The sequence below is a fragment of the Lactuca serriola genome, chromosome 3 (assembly GCF_051521515.1).
Source record: "Lactuca serriola cultivar US96UC23 chromosome 3, Lser_US96UC23_V15, whole genome shotgun sequence".
Taxonomy (NCBI): Eukaryota; Viridiplantae; Streptophyta; class Magnoliopsida; order Asterales; family Asteraceae; genus Lactuca; species Lactuca serriola.
In genome coordinates this window covers 2,616,334-2,628,387 of record NC_136410.1, presented here as the reverse complement: position 1 = coordinate 2,628,387, position 12,054 = coordinate 2,616,334, and positions in this window count along the sequence as shown.

Here is a 12,054-nt window from a genome sequence, read left to right as displayed (position 1 = left end):
CAAATTGAAGCATGGGGCATGTATTTATACTATAGGGTGCTAGGGTTTCAGTCAAAACCCTAATGGACAGCTTAGCCACCAAGCAGCCCAAGGAGCCTTATGGAATGAGGCCTTTGGACGAAAATATGATGATCCTTCATCATAATTTCGTTCCCCCTTAGTCCATTAGGTTTCCTAGCCCAAAACTCAACTATCACACATTTGACAGTTTATACCCTTTTATTTAATTAATCTCTTTTAGTCACCAAATTAATTCCTAATTAATTTATGACTAATACTAATTAAATAAATATGATTTCTCCTTTAATATATTATTCTTATAATATATTAATAAATCATAATATCTCCTCTCTCATATCAAATTACCTTGTCAAGTTGCTTTGGTGAAGGCAACCCAAAAGGACCATGCACACTCGGGTCAAGTATATACCAAATATGGTTACTGACTTAGACACTAATCCAACAGTCTCCCACTTGGATAAGTCTAGTAACTATATCTCACGTATAACTTTCGTACCCGATAGCAATCGTAGCTTTCAATAGCCGCTGTCAACTCTGACCAATAATCTGTCCTTCAGATAAGGGATCGTATAATCCTCTGTTCTAGATATCATGCTAACAATACTTATTGTCTAGCATTCTATTTCTTGATTTCTGATTTGTTCGACATAGAACTCAGTTGAACACATCAACTTTATCCTGACCGGGCCCGGCACATAAGTCAAACCAAATCATCAAGTGGCCGAGATATCGCTTTTATCCTCATAGAATAAAAGGAACAGAAAACGTTGACTAATATGCCTTTATCATTTACTAGTTAAACCACACACAATAATACGTTTTATAACATCAAGTTACTGATGCGTTTTCGCATTATCAATGTATAATCAACTAGCAAACAATAGCCATATCTCTAGGTTTAAAGATTATATGATATTATCATCTTGCGATCACTTGTGATAACATTCATGAAGTAATACCAGCAAGTGTGGGTCTATTTCAATGCTCAATACAAATTTCATAAGCACTCATAAACTTTGCAGCAAACCTTTGCTATGTCTAAAACTTTTCAGACAATCTACAAACAAATTTATGACAATATTCCTTCATATCTACTTCCAACATATGAGCGATTGTGAACTGTTCGAATAATCTTATTATTCAGGAAGTCAAAACATGCAAAATCGACACAATAGATAAATAATCAACACAAGATAGAAACTTTCTTATAAATAACACACCTTTATTTAATCATCATTTGTTGAATATGACATTATCTATTACAAGTTTTCTACCTATCTAATCTAAACTAATATCGTCCTTCAGCCCTACGCTCCTAGCGTGCTGCAAATGCTTGACCCTACTCAGTCCCTTTGTAAGGGGATCTGCTGGGTTATCTTCTGACGATACCCTCTTCACAACGAGGAGTCCCTCTTCTACCCGATGTCTAATAAAGTGGTATTTCCTGTCGATATGTCGAGATCTGCCATGATCCCTTGGTTCCTTGGTTAAGGCAACCGCTCCTTCATTATCACAGAAAATTTCCACGGGCTCTTTTATGGATGGCACAACTCCAAGGTCTCCAATGAAGTTCTTCAACCATATAGCCTCCTTTGACGCTTCGCTCGCCGCAATATACTCTGATTCGCACGTTGAATCAGCTACGGTCTCTTGCTTGGAACTTTTCCAAGTCACTGCTCCTCCATTTAGGGTAAAGACCCAGCCTGACTGCGATCGGAATTTATCCCGATCCGTCTGAAAACTAGCATCACTGTACCCTCGTACCCTTAAGTCATCACTCCCACCGAGGACTAGAAACCATCCCTTGGTCCTCCGAAGGTACTTAAGAATATTCTTAACCGCAATCCAATGTGCCCTACCAGGATTCCCTTGATATCTGCTGACCATGCTTAAAGCGAAGGCCACATCAGGGCGAGTACAAGTCATAGCGTACATGATAGAGCCTACTACGGAAGCGTAAGGTACTCGGCTCATATCAGCTATCTCTGTCTCTGTACTCGGGCTCTGAGTCTTACTCAGCTTGGTATTGCTTTGGATTGGCAACTCCCCTTTCTTGGAATTTTCCATACTAAAACGCTTTAGTACCTTTTCCAAGTATGTATCCTGACTGAGTCCTATCAGTCTCTTTTCCCTGTTTCTTACTATTCTTATTCCCAGAATATAAGCGGCTTCTCCGAGGTCCTTCATAGCGAAGCATTTCCCAAGCCAGGACTTGACTTCCTGCAAGGTTGGGACATAGTTTCCTATGAGTAGTATGTCGTCGACATACAATACGAGGAAGCTTACTATACTCCCACTGGCTTTGACATACACACAAGATTCATCTTCGCTTCGCAGAAAGCCAAACCCTTTAACCTTCTCGTCAAAACAAAGATTCCATCTGCGAGATGCTTGTTTCAATCCATAAATAGATTTCTCAAGCTTGCATACTCTATTCGGATGCTTCACATCGACAAAACCTTCTGGCTGATTCATATAGACATCCTCAGCCAACTTTCCATTAAGGAAAGCGGTTTTCACGTCCATCTGCCATATTTCATAATCATGAAACGCAGCTATGGCAAGCATCACCCTAATAGACTTTATCTTCGCAACTGGTGAGAAGGTCTCATCATAGTCAACTCCGGGAGTTTGAGTAAAGCCCTTCGCAACCAATCGCGCTTTATAAGTATGCACTTTCCCATCCATGTCCGTCTTCTTCTTGAAGATCCACTTGCACCCGACTGTCTTACGACCCGGTACATTATCAACCAAATTCCAAACTTGGTTGTCGTACATGGACTGAATCTCGCTGTCCATAGCCTCTTTCCATTTTGCAGACTCCGGGTCTGCCATGGCTTCCTTATAGCTGCTAGGTTCATCCAAATTTACTAGTGTACTATCACTAATAAATGTATCCCCTTCAGTAGTAATATGAAAACCATAAAACTGGGGTGGAACGCTAGCCCTAGTGGAACGTCGAAGAGGTAGGGACTCGTCAATAGGTTCAACAGGAGTTTCCTCCTCAAGTTGAGTGCCAGTGTCCGAGGTTCCTTCATCGCTTTGATCTTGAATTTCTTCAAGTTCAATTTTCCTCCCCCTGTCTTCTTGGCTTATTAATTCGCTTTATCGGAAAACCCCTCTTCTAGCAACGAAGACAACATTGTCACTCGGTCTATAGAAAAGGTAGCCAAAAGACTTCTGCGGATAGCCGATGAAATAACACTTCTCACTGCGAGGTTCTAGTTTGTCGTGAGTCTCTCGTCTTACGAAAGCCTCACAACCCCAAACCTTGATATGTGCCAACGAGGGAGCCTTCCCTGTCCACATCTCGTGAGGAGTCTTGGAAACCTTCTTAGTGGGAACTAAGTTAAGTATATGGGCGGCAGTCTCTAAGGCATACCCCCAGAAAGCTATTGGTAGCGAAGTCCGACTCATCATAGAACGAACCATGTCCAACAAGGTCCGATTACGTCTCTCAGCCACACCATTCAATTGTGGCGTTCTCGGAGGCGTCAATTGCGAAACGATTCCACATTCTTTTAGATAGTCGTGAAACTCAAGACTTAGGTACTCTCCTCCTCGGTCTGACCGAAGCATCTTGATTTTCCTGCCCAGCTGATTCTCCACTTCATTCTTAAACTCTTTGAACTTTTCAAAGGTTTCCGACTTTTGCTTGATCAAGTAGATATATCCATATCTGCTATAATCATCTGTAAAAGTCACGTAGAAGCGGCAAGCATCCCTTGTGGTGGATCTAAAGGGCCCACACACATCGGTGTGTATGAGATCCAATAAACCCTCACCCCTTTCACAAGTGCCAGTAAAGGGTGACTTGGTCATCTTCCCAAGTAAACAAGACTCACACGTGTCATCGTCCCTAAGGTCGAATGACTCCAACACTCCATCCTTTTGGAGTTGGGCTATGCGTTTCTTGTTGACATGGCCAAGACGACAATGCCACAAGCATGCTTTGTCTAGACTAGTAGACGAATCAATATTCAACACATTATTTCCAAAATTATCAACAATCATCACTGATTCATAAATCCCATTACAAGGTAATGCATTGAAATAAAAGACACCATTCAAATAAACATTAATAGAACCATTACTATTATCAAAAGAATATCTGAAACCTTGTCTAAACAACCCATGAAAAGAAATAATGTTTCTTGCCATATCTGGCGAATAACAGCAATTCTCTAAATCTATTCCTAACCCATTACTTAACACTAAAGAATAAACACCGACTTTGGTCACAGGCGATGATCTTCTGTTTCCCATAATCAGGTTCATCTTCCCATGCTCCATCTCCCTACTTCTTTTTAGGCCCTGCAAATTAGAACAAATGTGGTAACCACATCCTGTATCAAGAACCCATGAAGTAGCAAATGATGAGTTATTAGATTTAATAGAATACATACCTGCAAATGTGGGCTTGATCTTCCCATCTCTTATGTCCTGCAGATATTGTGGGCAGCTTCGCTTCCAGTGGCCCTTTTGGTGGCAATAGAAGCACTCTGCTTCTTTAGGATCGGAAGAGGGTTTAATGGGGCCTGCTTTGGTCCCACTTGATGACGAACCATCACGGGGTTTCCCCTTATGGTGGCTCTTACATGGAGCCTTCCTCTTTTTACCCTTTCCTTGACCTATCGCCATCACGGGAGCGGCCACAGCAGGCGACGGTGCAACGGATTTGTCTTTGAGGTTGCTCTCAGCAGTCCTCAAGAGTCCTTGGAGCATGCTCAAGGAGACCTCCTCTTTGTTCATATGGTAGGTCATCCTAAACTGATTGTAGCAGGAGGGCAAGGAGTGGAGGATTATGTCAATAGCTAAATCCTCATCAAACTTAACATTAAGTTTGAGAAGACGATCAACATACCTCTGCATTTTCTGCAAATGAGAGGTTAGGGATTCTCCACTCCCCATCTTAGCGGTGATCATGCTAGTAATGATCTCATAGAGCTCTTGCCTCGCGCTCTGGTGATACCTGTCCAGCAAATCCTGATGCATTTCATATGGATACATGTCCTCATAGGACTTTTGGAGTTCGAGGTTCATGGTGGCCAGCATGATGCAGTGAACTTTCGTGGCATCACGCTCGTGGGCCTCAAAGGCGGCCAGTTCCTCAGGAGTAGCAACATCTGGGATGATCTTCTCAAGCTTTTCATCGAGGACATATTCTTTGTCCTCGTAGCGTGTGATCATGCGAATGTATCTCATCCACTCGTTGAAGTTTGAACCATCAAATGTCACTTTCTGACACAAGTTCATCAACGAGAATGACCCAGAAGCGTTGTTGTTGTTGTTGTTAGCAGACATCTGAAAAAGAAAGGGACAAAGCTTGATTAGAAATGAATCCCTAATTAAACACCCAAATGAGAAATTAGGGCTAGGATCCAACAACATTATTTACAACTTAGAAAGGGATGCCGTACTCTAAAAGTAAATAACTTGAAGGTAAGTGAATGACGATTCACTAATTCTCACCATGAAAAACGAAAAAGCAATTTAGATTTTAAATGTATTGAAAACTCCTAGATCTTTGAGATTCATTGAACTTTTCAATGGCATGTTTAAATCTCGATATGCATTTCACATTTGCGACTGGGATGCCGAGGATCGCAAACAAATTTGTGAATAACCATGCGAATTAACGTGGTGCACTCAACGTCACTATCACCTAATCAATGTGCCGGTAAACCACACACGCTCCATTGATCTATGACAAACATCGAGTCACCCTTCGCTACCTATGTCATCCCCAAATTGATGTGCCGGTTAACCACACGCGCTCCATCAACGTTTGACAAGGGTACGAAGTGTAATTCCATGGATTAGCATCATTTTCACATTTTACCCTAAAGTAACTAAGAGTGGGAATTTGTAAAACAATGTAGTTACTTTAATATTTCCATTATACTTTTAATGAGGAATTAAGTGCCCTATCCTATCCGTTCGGCTAACGACCCTCCACCAGTCAAGCAAGCGGTAGATGTGAGTGTACATCCATTAAGCGCCATTTTATAGGCAGCAACCTTATACCCACCTTATAGACCGGCTTCGTGAATGAGGCCTACTAGCGATAAGACTAGCTTATTCTTATACATATATAATAATTAATCTTATAATATCATAATTGTATAAGGGTGTATTTTAAAGCATTTCAAAATACTAGTATCTTAATGTGTATTTAAAATTTTCGAATATTAAGGCTATTTAATTTAAAAATTTTAAACACCAAGAAAACTTTGATTTAATAATTATCAAAATTAAACAATTAATTTGAACTATTAAATCTTTAAGGTTTATCATAAAATTAAATTATTAATTTAATTAATCCTTTTATCCCCTAGATTTTTAAATATATGGAAAGGATAATACAAGATCTTCAATTATCTAGTTTAAACAATTAAATGGATAATCATAAAGATAGCAATATCCAAATCCCTAAAATCTTGGGATCTTATCTTGGGGGGCAAGGGAATTTCGAAATCCCTAGGGTTTCTTAACCCTAATTTCGAAATTTGGAGGCTAGGCAAAAAGAGTTTAAGAACCCTATCAAAAAAATCGCCAACTAGGGTTTTGCAACCCTAATTTGCGAAAATCACCAAGCCTTAGGGTTTACTTGCCATAAACCCTAATTTGTCAAATTCATAATATGCATCAAATCCAATTGAAAACAAAAAACCAATGGCTCTGATACCACTGTTAGGTTTTATACAAACAATCCTATGTGTGCATGCAACCCTAGTTGGATCTATGTTTTCACTATAAGACATACAACTTTATGAACACAAAATAAAACCCTGGCATGCTTCTCTAATTTTCGAAAATTACATAGAAGTGTAGTAAACATACCTTTGTTGTTATATAGCAATAACAACTAGTTTCCTTGATCTCTTGAACTCTCTTGAACTCTTGAAAGCAAGCAACACAATTATAGTGCCTCTAATGGCTCACAAACACCTTGAAGCAAGAAGGCAACAAAGAGAGAGAAGGGAATGATGCTAATTTCGGCCCTAGGGTTTCCTTGGAATCAAGTGGCCTCAAATTGAAGTGTAACAGCCCGGAATTTCAGGTATTTCTTTAAATTATTTTTGGGCACATTTAAGAGGGAACTCGGCGAGTAGGTGCATGACTCGCCGAGTAGGGCCATGTCTTGGTCGCAGTCGCAGATACGCGACTGGACTCGACGAGTCCAAGTAAGGACTCGGCGAGTCGACGCTGTTTCAGCTGAACCCTAGCCGTTTCATTTCTGATCGTATATAACGATCTTATGGCCGTCATGTCGCGTCTTTTGGCCGGTTGAAGATCCCCTGGGAGTGTGTGAGCATCTGAAGCAAGAGAGAGGACTTGAGAAGGCTTGAAGAGATTGTTAGTCAAGGAGGAGCAAGGTGGTGATCAAAGGAATCGAGTACTGGAGGTTTGGAGACACGGGGAACACGTTTCCAGGTAATCTTCGGATCGAAATCTGTAACTTTTACGTTGTATGCGAGTTTAGGGTTTAGGAAACCCATTTAAGGATTTGTTAGATTATATTGTTGTTATAAGTGTTAAAAACCCCTGAAATAGTATATGTGAAAGTCCAGGAAGCCCTATATCTATATACTTCGAAATCATGCGAAATACAGGAGGCAGCGGATTGACTGCATGGCGAGGACTCGCCGAGTCCAATGATCAGACTCGGCGAGTAGCTTGAAGATTCACTAGAACTCGCCGAGTTGTTCTTCAGACTCGGCGAGTAGCTTGAAGGTTCACTAGGACTCGCCGAGTTGTTCTTCAGACTCGGCGAGTAGCTTGAAGATCTACTGGAACTCGTCGAGTCGTTCTTCAGACTCGGCGAGTGGTGTCAGGGTGTCTATACTCGTCGAGTTACCCTTTGCACTCGACGAGTCCGGTCAAGATTGACCGTTGACCTGTATATAACTTAGTAGGGTCAGTTGTCTTGTTTGATAAGATCATTAACAAAGGATGTGGTATTATAGGGAACCTGCGGATTAGCGGATCGTGTGCGAGTAGCTCGAAGAGTCTATAGCTTGCATACTACGAGGTGAGTCTTCTCACTATACTTCACCCGGAAGGGTTTGACTGTGAGACCGGAAGGTCGTATGTGTTATATTCATGCTATGTCTAGAGAGGTAGATGCTTTATATGTGATGTGTGCTTATATGTGATGTATGCTTATACGGGCCGGAAGGCGAGACTCTATGTGATAGAAAGGACGGTATGATGTATGATTTATGTGTTATGTGTATTATGTTACATGTGTTATGTTTTATACTATCATGGGCCGGAAGGCAAAATACTATGGGCCGGAAGGCAATCTAATACGGGCCGGAAGGCGATATATATTATGGGCCGGAAGGCGATTATATTACGGGCCGGAAGGCAATGTTATGTGGACCGAAAGGTTCGGGCCGGAAGGCGTATGTGGGTAAGTCGTATACTGGGGAACTCACTAAGCATTTATGCTTACTAGTTGTGTTTATGTTTTTCAGGTACTAGTGATGACCGTGGAAAGGCGCCGGCGTGACACGTACACACTGCCACTGTTGAAGATCCTGGAGATTTATTATTTATATTTTTGAAATAAACTTGGAATAAAACCCTTTTGTCGAATAATGATGTTTTGTTTTTAATGAAAAAAATTTATTTGAAAATTTGAGCTGTTACAATTAGTATCAGAGCCTTGGTTTGAGGGATTCGGGTGTACTTTTGGGTGCAACTGAACTCAGACCGGGGATTTGAGGAAAAACTTTTTCTTAAAAATAATAAGGACATAACATTTTATAAAGGGTAAGGCGGTAAAAACAAGGGTGGAACAGTGTGTACGAGCAGCCAGCGTCCGAACGGTAAAGATCCCCAGAATACCTTACGATGTTATGTTATGCACTGAATTATGAATTGTTATGCATGCTAGAAGACTAGGTATTCATGATAGGACTAAAATTGCCTGTTTTGTGATGCCTTAGTCTAGGGAGATTGCTTATATGAGATATTTGGTAGCGTGCAAGTAGATAGTGCATATTAGAGGTAGAGTACTCATTATTCGGGATTTGGGGAGGAAGATTTGGGACGAATACTGATACGGTGTGGTCGGTAGTATTGGGCCCGTACTATCGAAGGCACCGGATCAGTGGAAGACTCAAATAAGAATCCCTGGAAATCGGAGACTGGGTAGGGCGCGTATCGAGTACAATTGTACTTGGTGGAGTCTCTGATGATTTTATGTTGTATTTCAGAGACATCATGGGTATCACACGCAATGGGGCGAGTTCGAGCGGTGCGAGTGACGAGGAGATTCGTCAGGTTATTCAGGAAGAGGTAGCTGCGGCGGTCCGGGCTGAGATCCCGGAGATGTTTGGGTCTATTAAGACCACGTTGATGGAGGAGTTTGAGGAGCGGTACGCCGCACTTACTGAAGCTGCAGTTGCTGCCGCTACCGCAGCGGTGGCTGCTGCCAGGCCGCAAGGGGGTGATTCATTACTATTCAGGGAATTCAGCAACACGAAACCCCCTGAATTTGATGGGACGCAGGATCCGATTGCAGCTATGAGGTGGATCGCTGACATCGAGGGGTGTTTCTATACTTGCTCATGCCCGGAGCACTTGAGGGTACGGTTCGCCTTGAACCAGCTCCGTCTGGGAGCGAAGGATTGGTGGAAGTTCGTGACAGCGAACTTCACTCAGGCAGAGATTTCGGCGGTGACATGGGAGAGGTTTACGGAGATGTTCAGGGATGAGTACGTTCCCCCGGTAGAGAGGGAGCGATTGATTCAGGAGTTCTTGACCCTTAAGCAGGGTACTGATTCCGTGGCAGTGATCACACGGAAGTTTCATGAGAGGGCAATGTTCTGCCCCGAGCTGGTATCTACGGAGCAGTCGCGAATGAGCCGCTATTTGGGTGTTTTGAAGAGGGAGATTCGGGAGTTTGTGTCAAACTCCACCTATCGTACTTTCACTGAGCTTCAGGCGAACGCCAGGAAGCGCGAGATTGAGTTGGAGACTCAAGCGAGGGAGGAGGCTGAGTCTCGGCAGGTGGATCGACGGCCGGCCCAGTCTCAGCCGGCAGCCAAGCGGACTAAGTTCGCTGATTCGAGGATGGGAGGTTCGAAGGGTCGCACTTGCGCGAAGTGCGGCAAGAGTCACGAGGGGGCGTGTCGAGCTGGTGGTTGCTACAAGTGTGGCAAGGAGGGACATATTGCCAGGGATTGCCCTAAGGTGTTTATGGTTTGCTTTCACTGCAACCAGACAGGCCATCGGAAGGCCGAGTGCCCGCAACTTCGTCAGGGAGCTACACCTACTACCCGGACTACTGAGACCCGACCGGCGAAGGTCAAGGCCCCGAGGGCTCGCGGGAGAGCCTTTCAGCTGACTGCGGAGGAGGTCCGTGCTGCGCCCGATGTTGTGGCAGGTATGTTATCATTCACGTATTTAATTAAAGGTCGAAATGTTATGCTTATGTTAATGTATGTGTAGGTACTTTCTTTGTGAACTCTATGCCTGCTCTAGTATTATTTGATTCGGGTGCGAGTAGATCGTTTGTATCGTTAGCTTTTAGTCAGCTCATCGGCATTAGTTGTGAGCCGTTAAGTCGGCCCTTGAGCGTTTCTATTGCGGCTGAGAGGGTGATTTGTGCTACGGAGGTTCTTAGGGGATGCGTGCTAGAGATCTTCGGGGTCGCATTTCCGATTGACTTAATTCCTATTGCGATGGGTGATGTCTGTGTCATCGTAGGCATGGACTGGTTGAGCCGATTCAGCGCTGTCATCGACTGCGAGCGTCAGCTGGTGACTATACGAGACCCTAGTGGGGGAGTTCTTACGGTATACGGCGAGGGTACCCGTTCGGGATCAGCTTTTTGTTCGGCCGCTAGGGCGAGGCAATGTCTACAGCAGGGATGTAACGGTTTTGTGGCGTATGTGATGGATACGCGGGAGAGTTCCGAGAGACCGAAGACATTGAAGGAGGTTCCAGTGGTGCGCGAGTTTCCAGATGTTTTTCCCGAGGATTTGCCGGGAATACCTCCTGCGAGGCAAGTGGAGTTTGGTATCGATCTAGTTCCAGGGGCTGCGCCTATTGCGAAGGTGCCATATCGTCTTGCACCTCCAGAGATGCAAGAATTGTCCTCGCAACTTCAAGAGTTGTTGGGGAAGGGATTTATTCGGCCGAGTAGCTCGCCGTGGGGAGCACCGATTCTGTTCGTCAAGAAGAAGGATGGTTCACACCGGATGTGTATCGATTACCGGGAACTGAACAAGGTGACAGTTAAGAACCGCTATCCGTTACCAAGGATCGATGATCTATTCGATCAGTTGCAAGGGGCATCTTGGTTTTCCAAGATTGATTTGAGATCAGGGTACCATCAGGTAAGAGTGCGGGATGAGGACGTCCAGAAGACAGCCTTTAGGACGCGGTATGGGCACTACGAGTTCGTGGTGATGCCTTTTGGGCTCACCAATGCCCCAGCAGTGTTCATGGATCTCATGAACAGGGTATGCAGGCCGATGCTGGATCGGTCTGTGATTGTATTCATCGACGACATACTGGTGTATTCGCGGTCTAGGGAGCAGCATGAGGGACATTTGAGGGAGGTCCTTGAGGTACTGAGGTCGGAGAAGCTATATGCAAAATTCTCCAAATGTGACTTCTGGTTACGGGAGGTTCAATTTCTGGGGCACGTTGTAAATCAGGCAGGGATATTGGTCGATCCGGCCAAGGTGGAAGCGGTGATGAGATGGGAGGCACCGAAGTCACCTTCGGAGATCAGGAGTTTCCTTGGGTTGGCGGGGTACTATCGAAGGTTCATTAGGGACTTCTCCAAGATCGCGGTGCCACTTACCAAATTGACCCGAAAGGGTGTTACATTCTCATGGGGACCCGAGCAGCAGACTTCCTTCGAGACACTTCGTCAGAGACTGTGCGAAGCACCAGTATTAGCTCTTCCGGAAGGGATGGAGGACTTTGTCGTATATTGCGACGCGTCGATTTCAGGACTGGGTGCAGTGTTGATGCAGAGGGTCCATGTGATAGCCTATGCATCGAGGC